The sequence below is a fragment of the Scyliorhinus torazame genome, chromosome 23 (genome assembly GCF_047496885.1).
Source record: "Scyliorhinus torazame isolate Kashiwa2021f chromosome 23, sScyTor2.1, whole genome shotgun sequence".
Taxonomy (NCBI): Eukaryota; Metazoa; Chordata; class Chondrichthyes; order Carcharhiniformes; family Scyliorhinidae; genus Scyliorhinus; species Scyliorhinus torazame.
This window is the reverse complement of record NC_092729.1, coordinates 5,994,612-6,014,702: the sequence shown is the minus strand read 5'-3', so window position 1 is coordinate 6,014,702 and position 20,091 is coordinate 5,994,612. Positions and strand designations below refer to the sequence as shown.

At 41.6% G+C, this 20,091-nt stretch overlaps 1 long non-coding RNA gene across 1 annotated transcript in view; it reads left to right on the top strand.

Moving 5' to 3' along the window:
• LOC140399565 (uncharacterized) overlaps window positions 1-20,091 on the top strand; it is a 358,239-nt gene that overhangs the window by 306,991 nt on the left and 31,157 nt on the right. The window lies entirely within an intron of this gene.

Genomic DNA, 20,091 nt, shown 5'->3' with positions numbered 1-20,091 from the left:
GAGACCAATTAATCAATGTTCTACATTACACAGAGGCTATTTAAACAGTGTCGTACATTAACCTAATGCAGCAGGGGCATGGGAACCTGGATTGTAGTTTTAGGGTAAGGGAGAATGAGAGTATAGAGGTCAGGAGCACAGATTTGACGTCGCAGGATGGGGCTAGTGTTCAGGTAGGTGGTTTGAAGTGTGTCTACTTCAATGCCAGGAGTATACAGAATATGGTAGGGGAACTGGCAGCATGGGTTGGTACCTGGGACTTCGATGTTGTGGCCATTTCGGAGACATGGATAGAGCAGTGACAGGAATGGATGTTGCAGGTTCCGGGGTTTAGGTGTTTTAGTAAGTTCAGAGAAGGAGGCAAAAGAGGGGGAGGTGTGGCGCTGCTAGTCAAGAGCAGTATTACGGTGGCGGAGAGGATGCTAGATGGGGACTCATCTTCCGAGGTAGTATGGGCTGAGGTTAGAAACAGGAAAGGAGAGGTCACACTGTTGGGAGTCTTCTTTATGCCTCCAAATAGTTCTAGGGATGTAGAGGAAAGGATGGCGAGGATGATCCTGGATAAGAGCGAAAGTAACAGGGTAGTTATTATGGGAGACTTTAACTTTCCAAATATTGACTGGAAAAGATATAGTTCGAGTACATTAGATGGGTCGTTTTTTGTACAGTGTGTGCAGGAGGGTTTCCTGACACAATATGTTGACAGGCCAACAAGAGGCGAGGCCACGTTGGATTTGGTTTTGGGTAATGAACCAGGCCAGGTGTTGGATTTGGAGGTAGGAGAGCACTTTGGGGACAGTGACCACAATTCGGTGACGTTTACGTTAATGATGGAAAGGGATAAGTATACACCGCAGGGCAAGAGTTATAGCTGGGGGAAGGGCAATTATGATGCCATTAGACGTGACTTGGGGGGGATAAGGTGGAGAAGTAGGCTGCAAGTGTTGGGCACACTGGATAAGTGGAGCTTGTTCAATGATCAGCTACTGCGTGTTCTTGATAAGTATGTACCGGTCAGACAGGGAGGAAGGCGTCGAGCGAGGGAACCGTGGTTTACCAAAGAAGTGGAATCTCTTGTTAAGAGGAAGAAGGAGGCCTATGTGAAGATGAGGTGTGAAGTTTCAGTTGGGGCGATGGATAGTTACAAGGTAGCGAGGAAGGATCTCAAGAGAGAGCTAAGACGAGCAAGGAGGGGACATGAGAAGTATTTGGCAGGTAGGATCAAGGAAAACCCAAAAGCTTTCTATAGGTATGTCAGGAATAAGCGAATGACTAGGGAAAGAGTAGGACCAGTCAAGGACAGGGATGGGAAGTTGTGTGTGGAGTCTGAAGAGATAGGCGAGATACTAAATGAATATTTTTCGTCAGTATTCACTCAGGAAAAAGATAATGTTGTGGAGGAGAATGCTGAGACCCAGGCTATTAGAATAGATGGCATTGAGGTACGTAGGGAAGAGGTGTTGGCAATTCTGGACAGGCTGAAAATAGATAAGTCCCCGGGTCCTGATGGGATTTATCCTAGGATTCTCTGGGAGGCCAGGGAAGAGATTGCTGGACCTTTGGCTTTGATTTTTATGTCATCATTGGCTACAGGAATAGTGCCAGAGGACTGGAGGATAGCAAATGTGGTCCCTTTGTTCAAAAAGTGGAGCAGAGACAATCCCGGCAACTATAGACCGGTGAGCCTCACGTCTGTAGTGAGTAAAGTCTTGGAGGGGATTATAAGAGACAAGATTTATAATCATCGAGATAGGAATAATATGATCAGGGATAGTCAGCATGGCTTTGTGAAGGGGAGGTCATGCCTCACAAACCTTATCGAGTTCTTTGAGAAGGTGACTGAACAGGTAGACGAGGGTAGAGCAGTTGATGTGGTGTATATGGATTTCAGCAAAGCGTTTGATAAGGTTCCCCACGTAGGCTATTGCAGAAAATACGGAGGCTGGGGATTGAGATTGATTTAGAGATGTGGATTAGAAATTGGCTAGCTGAAAGAAGACAGAGGGTGGTGGTTGATGGGAAATGTTCAGAATGGAGTTCAGTTACAAGTGGAGTACCACAAGGATCTGTTCTGGGGCCGTTGCTCTTTGTCATTTTTATCAATGACCTAGAGGAAGGCGCAGAAGGGTAGGTGAGTAAATTTGCAGACGATACTAAAGTCGCTGGTGTGGTCGATAGTGTGGAAGGGTGTAGCAGGTTACAGAGGGATATAGGTAAGCTGCAGAGCTGGGCTGAGAGGTGGCAAATGGAGTTTAATGTAGAGAAGTGTGATGTGATTTACTTTGGAAGGATAACAGGAATGCGGAATATTTGGCTAATGGTAAAGTTCTTGGAAGTGTGGATGAGCAGAGGGATCTAGGTGTCCATGTACATAGATCCCTGAAAGTTGCCACCCAGGTTGATAGGATTGTGAAGAAGGCCTATGGAATGTTCGCCTTTATTGGTAGAGAGATTGAGTTCCGGAGTCAGGAGGTCAAGTTGCAGCTGTACAGAACTCTGGTACGGCCGCATTTGGAGTATTGCGTACAGTTCTGGTCACCGCATTATAGGAAGGACGTGGAGGCTTTGGAGCGGGTGCAGAGGAGATTTACCAGGGTGTTGCCTGGTATGGAGGGAAAATCTTATGAGGAAAGGCTGATTGACTTGAGGTTGTTTTCGTGTCCTTCATTGAACTGAGACTATTTAAACAGTGTCCTTCATTAAACACAAACTGTTAAAACAGTGTTCTACCTTAAACAGGGCTAGTTTAAACAGCGTCCTGCATTAAACAGAGATCATTTAAACAATGCCCTACATTAAACAGACTATTTAAACCATGTCCTGCTTTAAACAGTGATTATGTAAACAGTTTCCTACATAAAAAAGAGACCATTAAAATAGTGCCGTATATTTATCACAGACTCTTTCAATGGTCCTGCATTAAACAGTGACCATTTAAACTGTGTCCTTCATTCAACGGAGACTCTTTAAACAGTGTTCTACATTAAGCAGAGGTCATTTTAATAGTGCTATACATTAAACCGAGACCAATTAAACCATGTTCTACATTACACAGAGGCTATTTAAACAGTGTCGTACATTAAAGAGAACTATTTAAATAGTGTCCTCCATGAGGCAGGAGAATGCGGATGAAAAAATATTAGCCATGTTTGAATGGCGGAGCAGACACGATGGGCCGAGTGGCCTAATTCTGCTTCTATGTCTTGATGTCTTATGGTCTTATTCAGAGACCTTTTAAACAGTGCCCTCATTAAACAGAGTCTATGTAAGCAGTGCTGCAATAAATAAAGACCATTTAAAAAGTGCCCTACATTAATTAGCGACCATTTAAACAGTGTCCTACATTAAACAGAGACTATTTAAACTGTGCCCTATATTTAACAGGGTCTATTGAAACAGTGTTTTGCATTAAACGGAGACTATTTAAACAGTGTTCCGCCTTTAGCAGAGACCATTTGAATTGTGCCATACATTAAACAGAGATTATATAAACAGTTTCTTATTTTAAACAAAGACTATTTAAACAGTGACCGACCTTAACCAGCGACTATTTAAACAGTGTCCTACATTAAACAGAGACTATTAAAACAGTGTCCTACGTTAAACAGAGAACAATGAAACAGTGCTCTGCATTAAACAGGGACAATTTAAGCAGTGTCCTACATTAGGCACAGGAATGCGGATGACATAATATCAGCCATGTTTGAATGGTAGAGCCGACACAATGGGCCGCGTGGCCTAATTCTGCTTCAATGTCTTATTGTCTTATGGTCTTAAACTAAGACCATTTAACCAGTGCCCAATAATTAACAGAGACCATTTAAACAGTGCTCTACATTAAACCGAGACCATTTAAACAGTGTCCTGTATTAAACAGAGACCATTTAAACAGTGCCCTACATTAAAAAGAGACTATTTAAACGGTGTGCTGTAATAAACAGATACCATTTAAACATTGTCCTACATTAAAAAGAGACAATTTTAAATGTGTCCAACATTAAATAGAGACTATTTAATTAGTGTCCTGTATTGAACAGAGACCATTTAAACAGTGCCCTTCATTAAACAGAGACTATTTAAACGGTGTGCTGTAATAAACAGATACCAGTTAAACATTGTCCTACATTAACCAGAGACTGTTTAAACAGTGTCCTACATTAAACAGAGACAATTTTAAATGTGTCCAACATTAAATAGAGACTATTTAAACAGTGTCCGACTTTAAAAAGAGAGACTGTTTAAACAATGTCCGACATTAAACACAGATTGCTTAAACTGTGTTCTACATTAAATAAAGACTATTTAATCAGGCTCCTACATTAAACACAGACTGTTTAAACAGTGTCCTACATTAAACAGACAATTTAAACAGTGCCATACATTAAATAGAGACAATTTAACCAGTGCCCAACAATGAACAGAGACTATTTAAACAGTGCCCTACATTACACCGAGATCATTTAAACTGTGTCCTACATTAAACAGAGACTATTTAAACAGTGCTCTACATTAAACAGAGAACATTTAAACAGTGCCCTACATTACACCGAGACCATTTAAACAGTGTCCAACATTAAACAGAGAACATTTATACAGTGCCCTACATTACACCGAGACCATTTAAACAGTGTCCAACATTTAACAGAGACTATTTATACAGTGTCCTACATTAAACAGAGACCATTTAAATAGTGCCCTACATTAAACAGAGACTATTTAAACAGTGTCCCACATTAAACAGAGACTATTTAAACAGTGTCCTACATTAAACAGAGATTATTTAAACTGTGCCCTATATTTAACAGTCTATTGAAATAGTGTCCTGCATTAAACGGAGACTATTTAAACAGTGTTCTACATTTAGCTAAGACCATTTAAATAGTGCCATACATTAAATAGAGATTATATAAACAGTTTTGTATTTAAACAAAGACTATTTAAACAGTGAGCGACTTTAACCAGCGACTATTTAAACAGTGTCCTACATTAAACAGAGACTATTAAAACAGTGTTCTACGTTAAACAGAGAACAATTAAACAGTGTTCTGCATTAAACAGAGACTATTTAAACAGTGTCCTACGTTAAACAGAGAACAATTAAACAGTGCTCTGCATTAAACAGGGACAATTTAAGCAGTGTCCTATATTCGGCACGAGAATGCGGATGACATAATATCAGCCATGTTTTAATGGCGGAGCCGACACAATGGGCGGAGAGACCTCATTCTGCTTCAATGTCTTAATGTCTTATCGTCTTAAACTAAGACCATTTAACCAGGTCCCAACAATGAACCGAGACCATTTAAACAGTGTCCTGTATTAAACAGAGACCATTTAAACCGTGCCCTACATTAAACAGAGACTATTTAAACGGTGCTGTAATAAACAGATAACATTTAAACAGTGTCCTACATTAAACAGAGACTATTAAAACAGTGTCCTACATTAAACAGAGACTATTTAAACAGTGCCCTACATAAAACAGAGACTATTTAATCGGTGCGCTGTAATAAACAGATAACATTTAAACAGTGTCCTACATTAAACAGAGACTATTTAAACAGTGCTCTACATTAAACAGAGAACATTTAAGCAGTGTCCTACATTAAACAGAGACTATTTAAACGGTGTGCTGTAATAAACAGATAACATTTAAACAGTGTCCTACATTAAACAGAGACTATTAAAACAGTGTCCTACATTAAACAGAGACTATTTAAACAGTGCCCTACATAAAACAGAGACTATTTAATCGGTGCGCTGTAATAAACAGATAACATTTAAACAGTGTCCTACATTAAACAGAGACTATTTAAACAGTGCCCTACATTAAACAGAGAACATTTAAGCAGTGTCCTACATTAAACAGAGACTATTTAAACAGTGTCCTACATTAAACAGAGACTATTTAATCAGTGTCCGGCATTAGACAGACTATTTAAAGAGTGTCGTACAATAAACAGAGACTGTTCAAACAGCGTGCTGTAATAATCAGAGACTATTTAAACAGTAAGAAGTCTTACAACACCAGGTTAATGTCCAACAGGTTTGTTTCGATGTCACTAGCTTTCGGAGCGCTGCTCACCCGAGGAAGGAGCAGCGCACCGAAAGCTAGTGACATCGAAACAAACCTGTTGGACTTTAACCTGGTGTTGTCAGACTTCGTACTGTGCTCATCTCAGTCCAGCACCGGAATCTCCACATCATATTTAAACAGTGTCCTCCGTTAGACAGAGACTATTTAAACAGTGTCCTGCACTAAACAGAGACTATTTAAACAGTGCCCTATATTTAGCAGAGACCATTTGAATAGTGCCATACATTAAACAGAGATTATATAAACAGTTTCGTATTTTAAACAAAGACTATTTAAACAGTGACCGAACTTAACCAGCGACTATTTAAACAGTGTCCTACATTAAACAGAGACTATTAAAACAGTGTCCTACGTTAAATAGAGAACAATTAAACAGTGCTCAGCATTAAACAGGGGATAATTTAAGCAGTGTCCTACATTAGGCACGAGAATGCGGATGATATAATATCAGCCATGTTTGAATGGCGGAGCCGACACAATGGGCCGAGTGGCCTAATTCTGCTTCAATGTCTTACTGTCTTATGGCCTTCAACTAAGACCATTTAACCAGTGCCCAACAATGAACAGAGACCATTTAAACAGTGCCCTACATTAAACCAAGGCCATTTAAACAGTGCCCTATATTAAACAGAGAACATTTAAACAGTGCCCTACATTAATCAGAGACTATTTAAACAGTGTCCTACATTAAACAGAGAGTATTTAAACAGCTTCCTACATTAAACAGACTATTTAAACTGTGTCCTACATTAAACAGCCACTTTAAACAGTGCCTTACATTAAACAGAGAATTTTTAGTGAGTGTCCTACATTAAACAGCCACTTTAAACAGTGCCCTGCATTAAACAGAGACCATTTAAACAGTGTCCTACATTAAGCAGAGACCAAATTAAACAGTGTCCTACATTAAACAGAGACTATTTAAACAGTGTCCTACATTAAACATAGTCTATTTAAACAGTGCCCCACATTAAACAGAGACCAAATTAAACAGTGTCCTACATTAAACAGAGACTATTTAAACTGTGTCCTACATTAAACAGAGGCTATTTAAACAGTGCCCCACATTAAACAGAGACTATTTAAACAGTGTCCTACATTAAACTGAGACTATTTAAAAAGTGTTCACCATTAAACAGAGACTGTTTAAACAGTGTCCTACATTAAACAGAAACTATTTAAACAGTGTCCTACATTAAACAGAGACTATTTAAACAGTGTCCTAGATTAAACAGAGTCTATTTAAACAGTATTCTACATTAAACAGAGTCTATTTAAACAGTGTCCTACATTAAACAGAGACTATTTAAACAGAGCCCTATATTAAACAGAGACTATTTAAATAGTGTCCCACATTAAACAGAGTCTATTTAAACAGTGTCCTACATTAAACAGAGACTATTTAAACAGTGTCCCACATTAAACAGAGACTATTTAAACAGTGTCCTACATTAAACAGAGACTATATAAACAGTGTCCTACATTAAACAGAATCTATTTAAACAGTGTCCCACATTAAACAGTCTATTTAAACAGAGCCTAATATTGAAAGGAGACTATTTAAACAGTGTCCTACATTAAACAGAAACTATTTAAACAGTGTCCCACATTAAACAGAGACTATTTAAACAGTTTCCTACATTAAACAGAGACTATTTAAACAGTGTCCTACATTAAACAGGGACCAATTAAGCAGTGTCAAACATTACACAGAGTCTATTTAACAGTGTCCCACATTAAAAAGAGACTATTTTAACAGTGTCCTACATTAAACAGAGACTATTTAAACAGTGTCCTACATTACACAGTCTTTTAAACAGTGTCCCACATTAAAAAGAGACTATTTAAACAGTGTCCCACATTAAAAAGAGACTATTTAAACAGTGTCCTACATTAAACAGAGACTATTTAAACAGTGTCAAACATTACACAGAGTCTATTTAACAGTGTCCCACATTAAAAAGAGACTATTTTAACAGTGTCCTACATTAAACAGAGTATATTTAAACAGTGTCCTACATTAAACAAAGACTATTTAAACAGTGTCCTACATTAAACAGAAACTATTTAAACAGTGTCCGACATTAAACAGAGTATATTGAAACAGTGTCCTACATTAAACAGAGACAATTTAGACAGTGTCCTACATTAAACAGAGACTATTTAAATTGTGTCCTACATTAAACAGAGACTATTTAAACTGTGTCCTACATTAAACAGAGACTATTTAAACAGTGTCCTACATTAAACAGAGACAATTTAAACAGTGTCCTTCATTAATCAGACAATTTAAGCAGTATCCTGCATTAAACACAGACTATTTAAAAAGTGTCCTTCATTAAACAGAGGTTATTTAAACAGCGTGATACATTAAACCGAGACCATTTAAACTGTCCTACATTAAAAATACTATTTCAACAGTGTCCTACATTAAACAGTGACTATTTAAACTGTTTGTAACATGAAGCAGAGACAATTAAAATAGTGCCGTACATTAACCATTGACTATTTTGGTAGCCTACATTAACCAGTGACTAATTATAAAAACAAATTTAGGGTACCCATTTTTTTTCCAATTAAGGGGCAATTTAACTTGGCCATTCCACCTAACCTGCAATCTTTGGTTAGTGGGGATGAAACACATTCAGACACGGGGAGAATATGTAAACTTCACACGCACAGTGACACAGGGCCGTGATCGAACCCGGGTCCTCAGCGCCGTAGGCATCAGTGCTAACCAGTGTGCCACCGTACCGCCCAAACTGTGACTATTGAAACAATATCACAGATTAAACGGAGACGATTTAAACAGTGTCCGACATTAAACAGACAGAATTTAATCAGTTTCCTGCCTTAAACAGAGACTCTTTAAACAGTGGTCCTACATTAAACAGAACCACTCGTAAGATGTCCTACATTAAACAGAGACTATTTACACGTTTTGCTACAATAAACAGATATAATTTAAATAGTCCCCTACGAGAAACATACGTAAATATACTCCCACATTTAACAGATAATATTTACGCAGTGCCCTGCCCTCAACTGACACCATTTACACAGTGTCCTCCATTAAAAAAGGGATAATTGAAACACTGTCCTACATTAAACATGGACTATTTAAACCGTATTGTATAGAATCATATAATTTACAGTTCAGAAGGATGATTATCGTTCCTTAGAGAAAGCAACCTACTTAAATCCACACCTCCTCCCCATGCTTGTAACCCAGTAACCCCAGTTAATCTTTTTGGACAATAAGGTAAGTTTCCATGGCAAATCCACCTTATCTTCACATCTTTGGACGATAATTTTAACCTAGAACTATATCCTACAATACACAGAGACCAGTTAAAGTGTCCTACATTCAACTGAGACTGTTGAAGCAGTGTCCTACTTCAAAGACAGAACATTTAAAAAGTGCCCTGCATTGAATAGCGACCATTTAAACAGTGTCCTACATTGAAGAGAGACCGTTAAAACATTGTCATACATTGAAGAGAGACCATTTAAACAGTGCCCTACATTGAAGAGAGACCATTCAAACAGTGCCCTACATTGAAGAGAGATCATTTAAACAGTGTCCTACATTGAAGAGACACCGTTTTACCAGTTCCCTACATTGAAGAGGGACCATTTAAACATTGTCCTACATTGAAGAGGGACCATTTAAACAATGTCCCGCATTGAAGAGGGACCGTTTAAACAATGTCCTGCATTGAAGAGGGACCATTTAAATAATGTCATAAATTGAGGAAGAACCATTTAAACAGTGTCCTACATTCAAGTGGGACTATTTAAACAATGGCATACAGTGAAGAGAGACCTTTTAAACATTGTCCTACATTGAAGAGGGACCGTTTAAACAGTGCCCTGCATTGAAGAAGGACCGTTTAAACAATGTCCTACATTGAAGAGGGACCATTTAAATAATGTCCTACATTGAAGAGGAACCATTTAAACAGTGTCCTACATTGAAGAGAGACGGTTTTACCAGTTCCCTACATTGAAGAGGGACCATATAAACAATGCCCTACATTGAAGAGGGAACATTTAAACAATGCTCTACGTTGAAGATGAACCATTTAAACAATGCCACTCATTGAAGATGGACCACTTAAACAGTGCCACACATTAACCGGAGATTATTTAAACAGTGCCTATCTGACAACAGAGACAAAGAACAAAGAATAACAAAGAAAAGCACAGCACAGGAAAAGCCCTTCGGCCCTCTAAGCCTGTGCCAACCATGCTGCTCGCCTAACCTAAAATATTCTGTACTTGCAGGGTGCGTATCACTCTATTCCCATCTTAGTCATGTATTTGGGATGCCGGCCATGAAAAGTTGCCGTTGGAGTTGCTTCCACCGCGTCCTCCAGCTCCGAGTTCCAGAAACCATCTGTTGAAATGACTTAACGCGTATATCTCCTCTAATCTATGCAGCTCTAACCTTAAACACATGTCTCCTAGTAAGAACTGGGAAAGTGCTTCTGACTATCAAATCTGTCCATTCCGCTCATAATTTAGTAGACTTCTATCGGGACGACACTCAATCTCCAGTGAGCGGAAACCATAGTATCCAAGCTCTCCTCATAGCTAATGCCTCCCCTCCCGCCTATAACGAAAAGCTGGGCAACCTTTTCTGTATCCTGTCGAAAGCCTTCACATCTTTCTGTTAGTGTGGAGACCTGAATGGACCACTATATTCGAGGTTTGGCTAACGTAGGTTCTATACAGCTGCAACATGACTTGCCAAATTTTAAAGTCAGTTCCCCGGCCGATGAAGTCCAGCATGCCGCCTAACCTCTTGAGGACCTTATCCACCTGCTTTGCCGCTTTCAGTGACCTGTACACATGTGCACCCAGATCACACTTGTCATTAAATTATCTTAAGTGTGCTTAAGCGCTCTCCTATTCACTGTATATGCCCTAACTGTAATCGACCTTCCAAAATGCATTGCCTCACATTTGTCCGGATTAAACTCCATCTGCCATCTCTCCGCCCAAGTCTGCAAACGATCTAAATGCTGCTGTATTCTCTGACAGTCCTCATCGCTATCCACAATTCCACCAACCTCTCTGTCGTCCAAAAACGGACTAATCAAACCAGTTACATTTTCATCCAAATCATTTATATAATTGAGAAAAATGCAAAGGTCCCAGCATTGATCCTTGAGAAATTCTACTAGTCACAGACCGCCATTAAGATTAGCAACCTTCTATTGCTACCCTCTGCCTTCTATGACCTAGCCAGGTGTGCATCCATCTTGCCAGCTCACTTCTGATCCCGTGTGACTTCACGTATGTGCCAGTCTGCCATGAGGCACCTTGTCAAAGATCTTACTGAAGTTCATGTCAACATAATCCACTGCACTCCCCTCATCAATTATCTTCGTCACTCCCTCGAATAATTGGATCCAGTTAATGAGAGACTACGGGATCCCATTCAAACAGTCTGGTTGCCTCTCCCTTCTATGTCCATTTGCTTCGAAAAGGAACAAAATACGCTCTCGAAGAATCCTCTCGAAAACCTTACCTGCACTGTAGTTCCCAGGACTATCCTTGCTACCCTTATTTCTAAACAGTCTCATACGTTAAAGGGAGATTATTTAGCAGTATCCTGCATTAAACGGCGACTATTTAAGCGGTATTCTGTCCTCAACAATGATCTATTTTACGCTGAACATTATACATATCAGAATAATCTGAATTAGTCACACGTAAACATTGAGAACGTTATAGGAGAGCCAGTGGCAAGCTACCGGCAATAGTGTGGGGGCTAAAGCATCAGGCGGGAAGCAAATCGGAATGTACGTGTCTGGAACAGGGTGGAAAGAGATGAAATACATGAAGAATATTCACACCGGTGGGACGATTTAAATATTTCTTAAGGTGGTGTTTTATTGTTAAAATGTCAATAAATTAAAAGACCTTGTCTGCATCAGATCGTCAACTCGTTTTGCCTCCGCTCATTTTCCATAATTGTTGAGTTGCATTATTTACGTTTAGATATGCGATTTGCATTGTCTGCTTTTCAAATCCCACTCCCTCTCTCTCTCTCTCTCTCGCAGCCTCTTGCTGACTCATGCTGATCATAACCAACATCACAAACTAATGATCTTGCCATTTTGAGATAATTGCTGAAGGCTCTGTTTACCAAGATCAGCACAATTTCTGCATTTACACCGCACCTCCCACTGTCCTGGAATTGTTTGTTTTTTCAATTCTCTTGAACATAAATTCTTCCTCATGTCGCTGGTAGTATTTCTGAAGCCGGATGCCTGAATCCATACTCCGCACAGTGAGTGGGGGCTTTATGACATATTCACCAATAACCATTCAGTGGCTTCAGGATGACAGAGGGTATGGCAGATGTGTTTTAATACAGAGAGTGTAAAGTGATGCGTTTCGGAAATAATCCTGGTAAGAAACCCTGTGGATTAAATGGCACAGTTTTAACGCTGAGATGGGTCAACACATGGAAATCATTGACGGTTGTCGGACTTGATGGAATATTTGTTTAAATATTCAACAGAACCAGACAATGAAAACATGGAAATAAGAATTGAAACTTCTCCACAATGGTGACAAAAATACTGGTTAAAAGCTGGATAATTGCTTCCACCTGTGGACAAAATGAATTAACAAGGATGTCAGGGATATAGAGACTTTTTTCGGTAATGATGCCAGACATAACGAGTGTCCCTTTGCTGGAGAAAGTACAGAAACGATTGTACAATTCATTGAATCGAATTTATATCGCAGCAATACGTGGTTGAACCAAAACTGTCCAAGCAGATATTTAAAATGTGCAAGAACAATCTTGTACCATTCTTCATAAAACCCATATATGTTTCTTACTATTGCTGTTTCGCTGATCTGTTTAACTGACTTCAGCTTAACGTTTCTTTGGTAATCCCCTCAAAACGATTTCAAGGTGAGAGGGGCAAAGTATAAGGGAGATGTGCGTGGGAAGTGTTTTATGCAGAGGATGGTGGGTGCCTGGAACGCTTTGCCAGCGGTGGTGGTAGAAGCGGGCACGATAGCATCATTAAAGGTGCATCTAGACAGATATATGAACGGGCGGGGAACTGGGGGAAGTAGATCCTTGGAAAATAGAAGGCAGGTTTAGAGAAAGGGTCTGGATCGGCGCAGGCTGGGTGGGCCGAAGGGCCTGTTCCTGTGCTGTAATTTTCTTTGTTCTTTTGGCTTCGGCCTTAATGACCGATGAGCTCGGTCCAGTTCATATCGGGAGGGGTCCTCCCTCATCAATCAACTCCGCCAGCATCTTACCGAAGTACTCTGTAGGCCTCGGGCCCTCTGCCCCTTCGGGCAAGCCCACAATCCTCATATTGTACCAGCTCGAGCGGTTTTCCAAATCTCTGAGCTTTCCTTGAAGCCCTTTGTTAGCCTCCACTAGCCTTCCCAGCTCGTCCTCTATTGAGGTGAGCAGGTCGCTGTGCTGCGATACGGCCTCCTCCACTTCCTTCATCTTCTCGCCCTGCTCTCTCACCTCGGCCGATGTCTTTGCCGCAGCTACCCTCACCAGGGCGATTGCCTTCTCCACCAATGATCTCAGTGCGGCTGCTATCTCCTTCCTCAATGCCTCGATGTGACTCGCAAAATGCTTCTCCAGCTCTACAGCCACCACCTAAATCATCGTCTTGAGCATAAGCAGGGCGACCCCGCCATGCGGCCCATCCTCCGCCATCTTGCCAGCACCTTTGCTGGCCCTCTCCCTCGATGGTGAACCCTCGCTCCCTCCCTTCCTCACAACTGGTTTTTGAAGTCCTTTTGGCTTCCTTCAGCGACTTTTTAATCTCCCTTCCTTCAAAATATACCCCCGTGACCGGACTTTAAACACCCTATAAATATACCTCAAGCCGGAGCCAACCAACGTTCGACTTCCTCTCTACATGCCGCCACCGGAAGTCCCTTCTGCCTCCATTTTAAGAGAAGATTCTTGACCACAAAGCTGAAGCTCATTGCAAAGTTTCCCTGCATATTTTACATGTTGTTCACAGATAGATTTCTTCAGTAAGCTCCTCCATAAATTTGGATTCAATTTGATTTTTCTCACTGTGAGATCTTAAGTTTATTCCTGAATAAATACAGGGTCATGGGCAGCAACATCATTTTATTAGACAGGGAGATTCAACGAGTTTTTCACTGAAATCCTCTGATGTCAATTCCTGAGATTAGAATTTATAATGAAACAATTTAGATAAATTAAAACTGACACTTTGATAAACCCAACTGCTTTCTGTTAACTCACCACACACTCTTCGCGATCAGTTTAATTATTTGGGGAATTCTCCAGGCAGCTTGTGCACAGGAAGAGCCCAAAAATGGTGGCACTTTCAAAATTATGTTCAGAGTGTCTGAACGTGGATTTCTTTCTAATCGAAGGTGTGCAAACTGACAGGCATATTGATTGCACAGTAAGATTCCACCATCAGAAATGTGATAATGGCGGAACATTCCCCCAAGTCCCCTGTGGAAAGGATTAATTAACTCCCTCATTCCCACTTACAAGTTTAAGACTTTTCATAAAATATATTTAGAGTGCACAATTCATTTTTTCCAATTAAGGGGCAATTTAACATGTTCAATTCACCTACCTTGCACATCTTTGGGTTGTGGGGGAGAAACCCACGCAAACAGGGAAAAAATGTGCAAACTCCATATGGACAGTGACCCAGAGCGTGGATCGAACCTGGTATTTCGGCGCCGTGAGATTGCAGTGTTACCACTGCGCCACCGTGCTGCCCTAGACTTGAAATTCATGACCTTCGGACCCATTTGGCAGTTTGTGAGCTACGTTTTAAAAAGTGTGGTCACAGTTGCTGTGTTTTTCAAAAATATTTTCATTCAGATGAGGAAATAAATAACAAGATACAATTCAGTCACAGCACAAAGAAAATACTATTCTCCTCATTAGAGTTGTATTCCTTTATTCCCATTAAACGTTTCCCCTCTTCCCTCACCTCTACCCACTTCCCCTACGCCCAACCGCTCACGCACTGGCAACAAACCGATCGGTAAATAGAGACAAGAACCGCTTCCATCGCGTCCAGAAAATCCCATCTGAGCCACAAAGGGCATACTTAAGTTTCTCAAGTTTAAGTAATTCCGCAACATCCCTCAACCATGTGGATATTTTTGGCGGATCTTCTGGCTTCCATTCCAATAAAACTTGCCTCCAGGCGATCAATGTGCAAAGGCCATCACATCGGCCCCTTCCCCATCTATTAGTCCTGGTACTTCTGACGCCCAAACATTGCCTCATGTGGTGCCAGAAATATTTCCATCTCCACAATTTGTGTTCGTGCTTTAAATACTGAGACCCAGTATCCGAGTAACCGTGGGCATGAACAGAAAATGTGGACACGGTTAGCTGGTCCTCCTTTACACTCTCACATTTATATTCTCCCTCTATGAAGAATCTACTTATTCCTTCCTGTGTCATACGAGCTCTGTGTACATTCTTGAATTGTATCAAGCTCATCCGAGTACATGAAGAGGTAGCATTGACCCTGTGTATAATTTCACTCCATAGTCCCCATTCCAATTCCACATCCAACCTCCTCCCACTTTTATTTTATTTCTTCATTCGGTGTTTCCTTTCTGTCCATCAGCCATCTATAAATGTTCGCAATTCTCATCTCCGAATTAGCTGGGAGGAGCAATTTATCCAGCAGGTTGTTATCTGGTAGTCGAAGGAAAGGGGACAATCCTTTTTCACCACATTCCGTAATTGAAGATAATTAAACTTCGCCTCCCTCTACATTTTGTGTTTCTCCCTCAATTCTTCAAATATCGCAAATCTACTTTCTAACAACAAGTCTTTAACCTGTCTCAGCCCAGCTGTATGCCACTGTTGAAATATTGTATCCAGTCTGGCCGGGGTGAATCGGTGATTTCCATAAAGAGGGACTCGCACCAACAAGTTTCCTGAGCAAAACTACCGTCTCAGCTGGCACCAGATGTTTAAGGAAGATGTCACCACGGGATATCTTGTAAACTTCCTCGGGAGGGTGCGGGTGGATGGGGGGGGGGCAATGGGGCCGCAGCGAAAGTCTTTACACTAGCCCCTTACACTATGTTTCCTCCACCTGTTAAACAATAGTGTGGGATGGGATTGTAGGGAGATTGCACGTCCATGGTGAATTGGATGCGGTTCGGGCCTGCGAACTGGACGCTGTCAATATGACGCAATGCATCAGAGGATGTAGGTGAGGAGGGAAAGATCCTGAGGAGTGAGGAAAGTGTCAAGATAAGAGGAAATACGTTCGGTCATAACACCAGTCCTCGATTGAGCTTTGTCAAAGAGTCATTGGTTCAAATCGTTAGGTCTTTTCTTTCCCCACAGATGCTGCCAGACCTGCTGAGATTTTCCAGCATTTTCTCTGTCGCTTTCTCCACCTGTACCATTCCGCTTCTTCCTCTCCCCATCATTGCCGAATCTTCTTCAAGTTCGCCGCCCAATTATAATACAAAAGATTGGGAAGCGACAACTCTCCCACACACCGATTCTTTTCAAATATATATATATATAGAAACAAAGTTCTTGTTTTATTTGTACATATTCACCACTTTAGGGTTTTCCCTTTATTTTTGAAATGTTCGCATGATAGTAAAAACGTTTTGTTATATTGACACAATGTTATTGTTGCCTTGTTGTTGTTGATATGTTAAAGTGGAGTGAGCAGGTAGGGTGGGTTGGTGGGCAGTGAATGGGAGGCGGAGGTTAAACACCAGTCCTGGAGTGAGCAGGTAGGGTGGGTGGGTGGGCAGTGAATGGGAGGGGGGAGATGAAGCACCAGTCCTGGAGTGAGCAGGTAGGGTGGGTGGGTGGGCAGTCAATGGGAGGCGGAGGTTAAACACCAGTCCTGGAGTGAGCAGGTAGGGTGGTGGGTGGGCAGTGAATGGGAGGCGGAGGTTAAACAGCAGTCCTGGAGTGAGCAGGTAGAGTTGGTGAGTTGGGAAGCGACTGGGAGGCGGAGGTTAAGCAGCAATTCTGGAGTGGACAGGTAGTTGAGTGAGTTGGACAGTAAATCGGAGGGGGGAAGGATTAACACCAATACTAGAGTAAGCAGGTAGAGCGGGTGAGTTGGACAGTAAATGGGAGGGGGAGGGTAAATACCAATCCTGAAGTGCAGGTAGAATCGGTGAGTTGGACAGTGATTGGGAGGGGGGTTCATTAGTGTCTGTGCCTTTATTCCCAATGAGGCAGTCGGAGTTGGTGATTAAACAAAAGAGGAAGAGACACAGGCCCTGAGAGTGAGTCTCCAGTCAGTACTCACTGCCAATCCTCTGGTGTACCTACCTCCCTACACTCGCCACTCGCTCCCTCCATTCCCCAGTACCTCCCTCCATTCCCCACCATCCCTCCATTCAGTCCCCCATCCACAGTGTGATTTGATGTGTTTTCAACAATTAGATTGGTCCATTGTTTGGACGTGTATATAAAATGGATTTTATAAAACTGAGATTGTGACTATCGAAGTGGGAGTATTCTTGGTATCTTGCTGTGTCTTTATATTTCAATAATGTTTTGCTTTCATCAATTTCCAGGTTGCTCTTTCTCTCCCCAAGGAGAGGTGATTTTGACGCTCGGACGACGCAAAGAGAATCTTTACTCAACGAGAAATCCCCATACAAGAGCTGAGTGAAAAATATTTAAATTAAAAAAAAACAATTTATTAGGGCATTGGTAGTTTATATCATAGTAACGATAACATCAAAATAAATATGGTATATAAATCAATTTCAACCCTGTCACGTCAATGTGTCTTTGTCTCATGGGAGTGTCCCTTTAAGAAATGTTTTTGTCCTATCACATGGCTTCAGCGATGTCATTGTGTGGGTGGAGCTGGGCTGTGGCTCTGAGTTTTACTTTCGCTTTGAGTTTGAACTGGTTTAGTACTGCAGAGGTTGAAAGAAGTGTCTCTCTATCTTCATTTTAAAAGCTGATTTGATTGTGAACTTCCGGTGAGATTCTGTACTTCTGGTGGCGCTCGCGAGCGGGGTGGCTGCGTTGAGAAGAGGCTCCCGCTGGTGCGCGATGTTTCGGACTTTTTCGGCGGTTTCCCCGTTGTTCTTTCTTTCCGAGTTCCTTCGGCCTTTGGGGCCTGAGGGACTGAGGGATCAAAGCAAAGAGGGAGGAAGAGTTGGGAGACGATATGGAGGAGGGGTTCTGGTGTGAGGTACTCCGGCGAGTGAACGCCTCCACCTCGTGCGCGAGGTTGGGGCTGATACAGCTGAAGGTGAAGACCGCACCTCACGAAGGCGAGGATGCGCCGATTCTTTGAACGAGCAGACGTTGTGTGTGAGCGTTGCGGGGTCGGGACGCTAATCACGTTCATATGTTTTGGCCCTGTCCAAAGCTAGAGGATTACTGGACGGAGATTTTTAGGGTAATTTCTGAAGTGGTGCACGTGAAACTGGACCCGGGCCCTCGCTGGGCCATATTCGGGGTGTCAGACCAGCCAGGGTTGGAAACGGGTGCGGAGGCAGATGTTGTCACCTTCGCCTCGTTAATCGCCCGGAGGCGGATTCTGTTGGGTTGGAGAGAAACCTCGCCACCCTGTGCCCTGTGGCGGGGGGACCTGTTGGAATTCTTCATTCATGAGAAGGTTAAGTTTGAACTGAGGGGAAAGATGGAGGAATTCTACAATTCATGGGCATTATACTTCATGAACTTTCAAGAACTGGATAACATCGGACATTAGCTGGGGTGGGTGGATGGGAGGTTTGAGGGTGGGAGTGGGGTGGGGGTGGGGGTGGGGGGCTGTGTATGTTAATGGCGACTATGTGTGATTCCTGATTCCTTTTTGTCATTTGTTTCTGTGAACATGCGGGCTACTGTTTGGGGTTTGATGGGAGGTTGGGATCGTTTTTATTGATATGCGGATTGACATATTTGTTACGGATTATTTTTTATTGTTGGTGGGTGTAAATTTGGGAGAAAATTTGAAAAAGAAGGAGAATAAAAAATATATATATTTTTTAAATTAAAAGCTGTTTTGAGATTACTTGATAACTTAAAAGAGCTAAATGTTTTGTGGAAGGAATTCAAACCTGCTGTTTTGGAAAGGAAACAAGAGCATCCATACCAAGTCGTAAAGATTGTAAGAATGCCATGTGCTGGGCCGCAACTTTGAAAAGGGGGTTTGGGTTTATGGGATTTGTTATTAAATTGGAACAGTTAAGAGGGAATTCATTAAGGGTTAGGAATAGATTACTGTAGGGATATTTATGTTTGTAGTTGATAAAAATTCATGCATGTGTGTGGTTATACAAATGTTAACTAAGTTTGTAGAATAAAGCTTGTTTTTTGTTGAAAAGCGAGACCTCTGCTGAATAAAACCTGAAAGGCAGGCACTTGTGGTCAAAGTAACCAAAATCAATCAACACTTTTAGGTCGCGGAAACTCCATGGTATACTTTGGAGTTTTCTAAACCCTGGCCCATAACATTTGTCCTTCATTATTACACCCCCAGAATACACTTGAGGTATGGTTACTCAAGGGTTGGGGTCTATTTTGGAGGGAGTGGGGGGGGGGGTCAGGCGTCTCAGTGTCTCTAGGGGGAGTTGGAGACTCGTGGGATTTTCACTCCAAGAATTGGGTGAGGCATTCCAGTGAACAAGGCGGAGTGTGGGAGCAGGAGGGAACGCAGGTTCAGGATGGGTTTGGTGTGTTTAATAAATGAAATACTGGGGCACACAGGAGGCATTTGCACCGTCATTTTATTTTAATCTGTCTCCATGTGGGTCAGGGTTTAGTAAGGGGGAGAAGCCCACACCCCCAGCTCTCTATCCATATAGCAATAACATATGAAAAATACTAAATTGATCTGTGGTGATATGGTTGGGGGGGGTCAATTTGGTGGGGGAAAATATTTTTGGGGGGGAAATATTTTTGGGGGATATTTTGGGGGCGATATTTGGGTAGGAAATATTTTGGCGGAATATAATTGAGGGGGTAATAA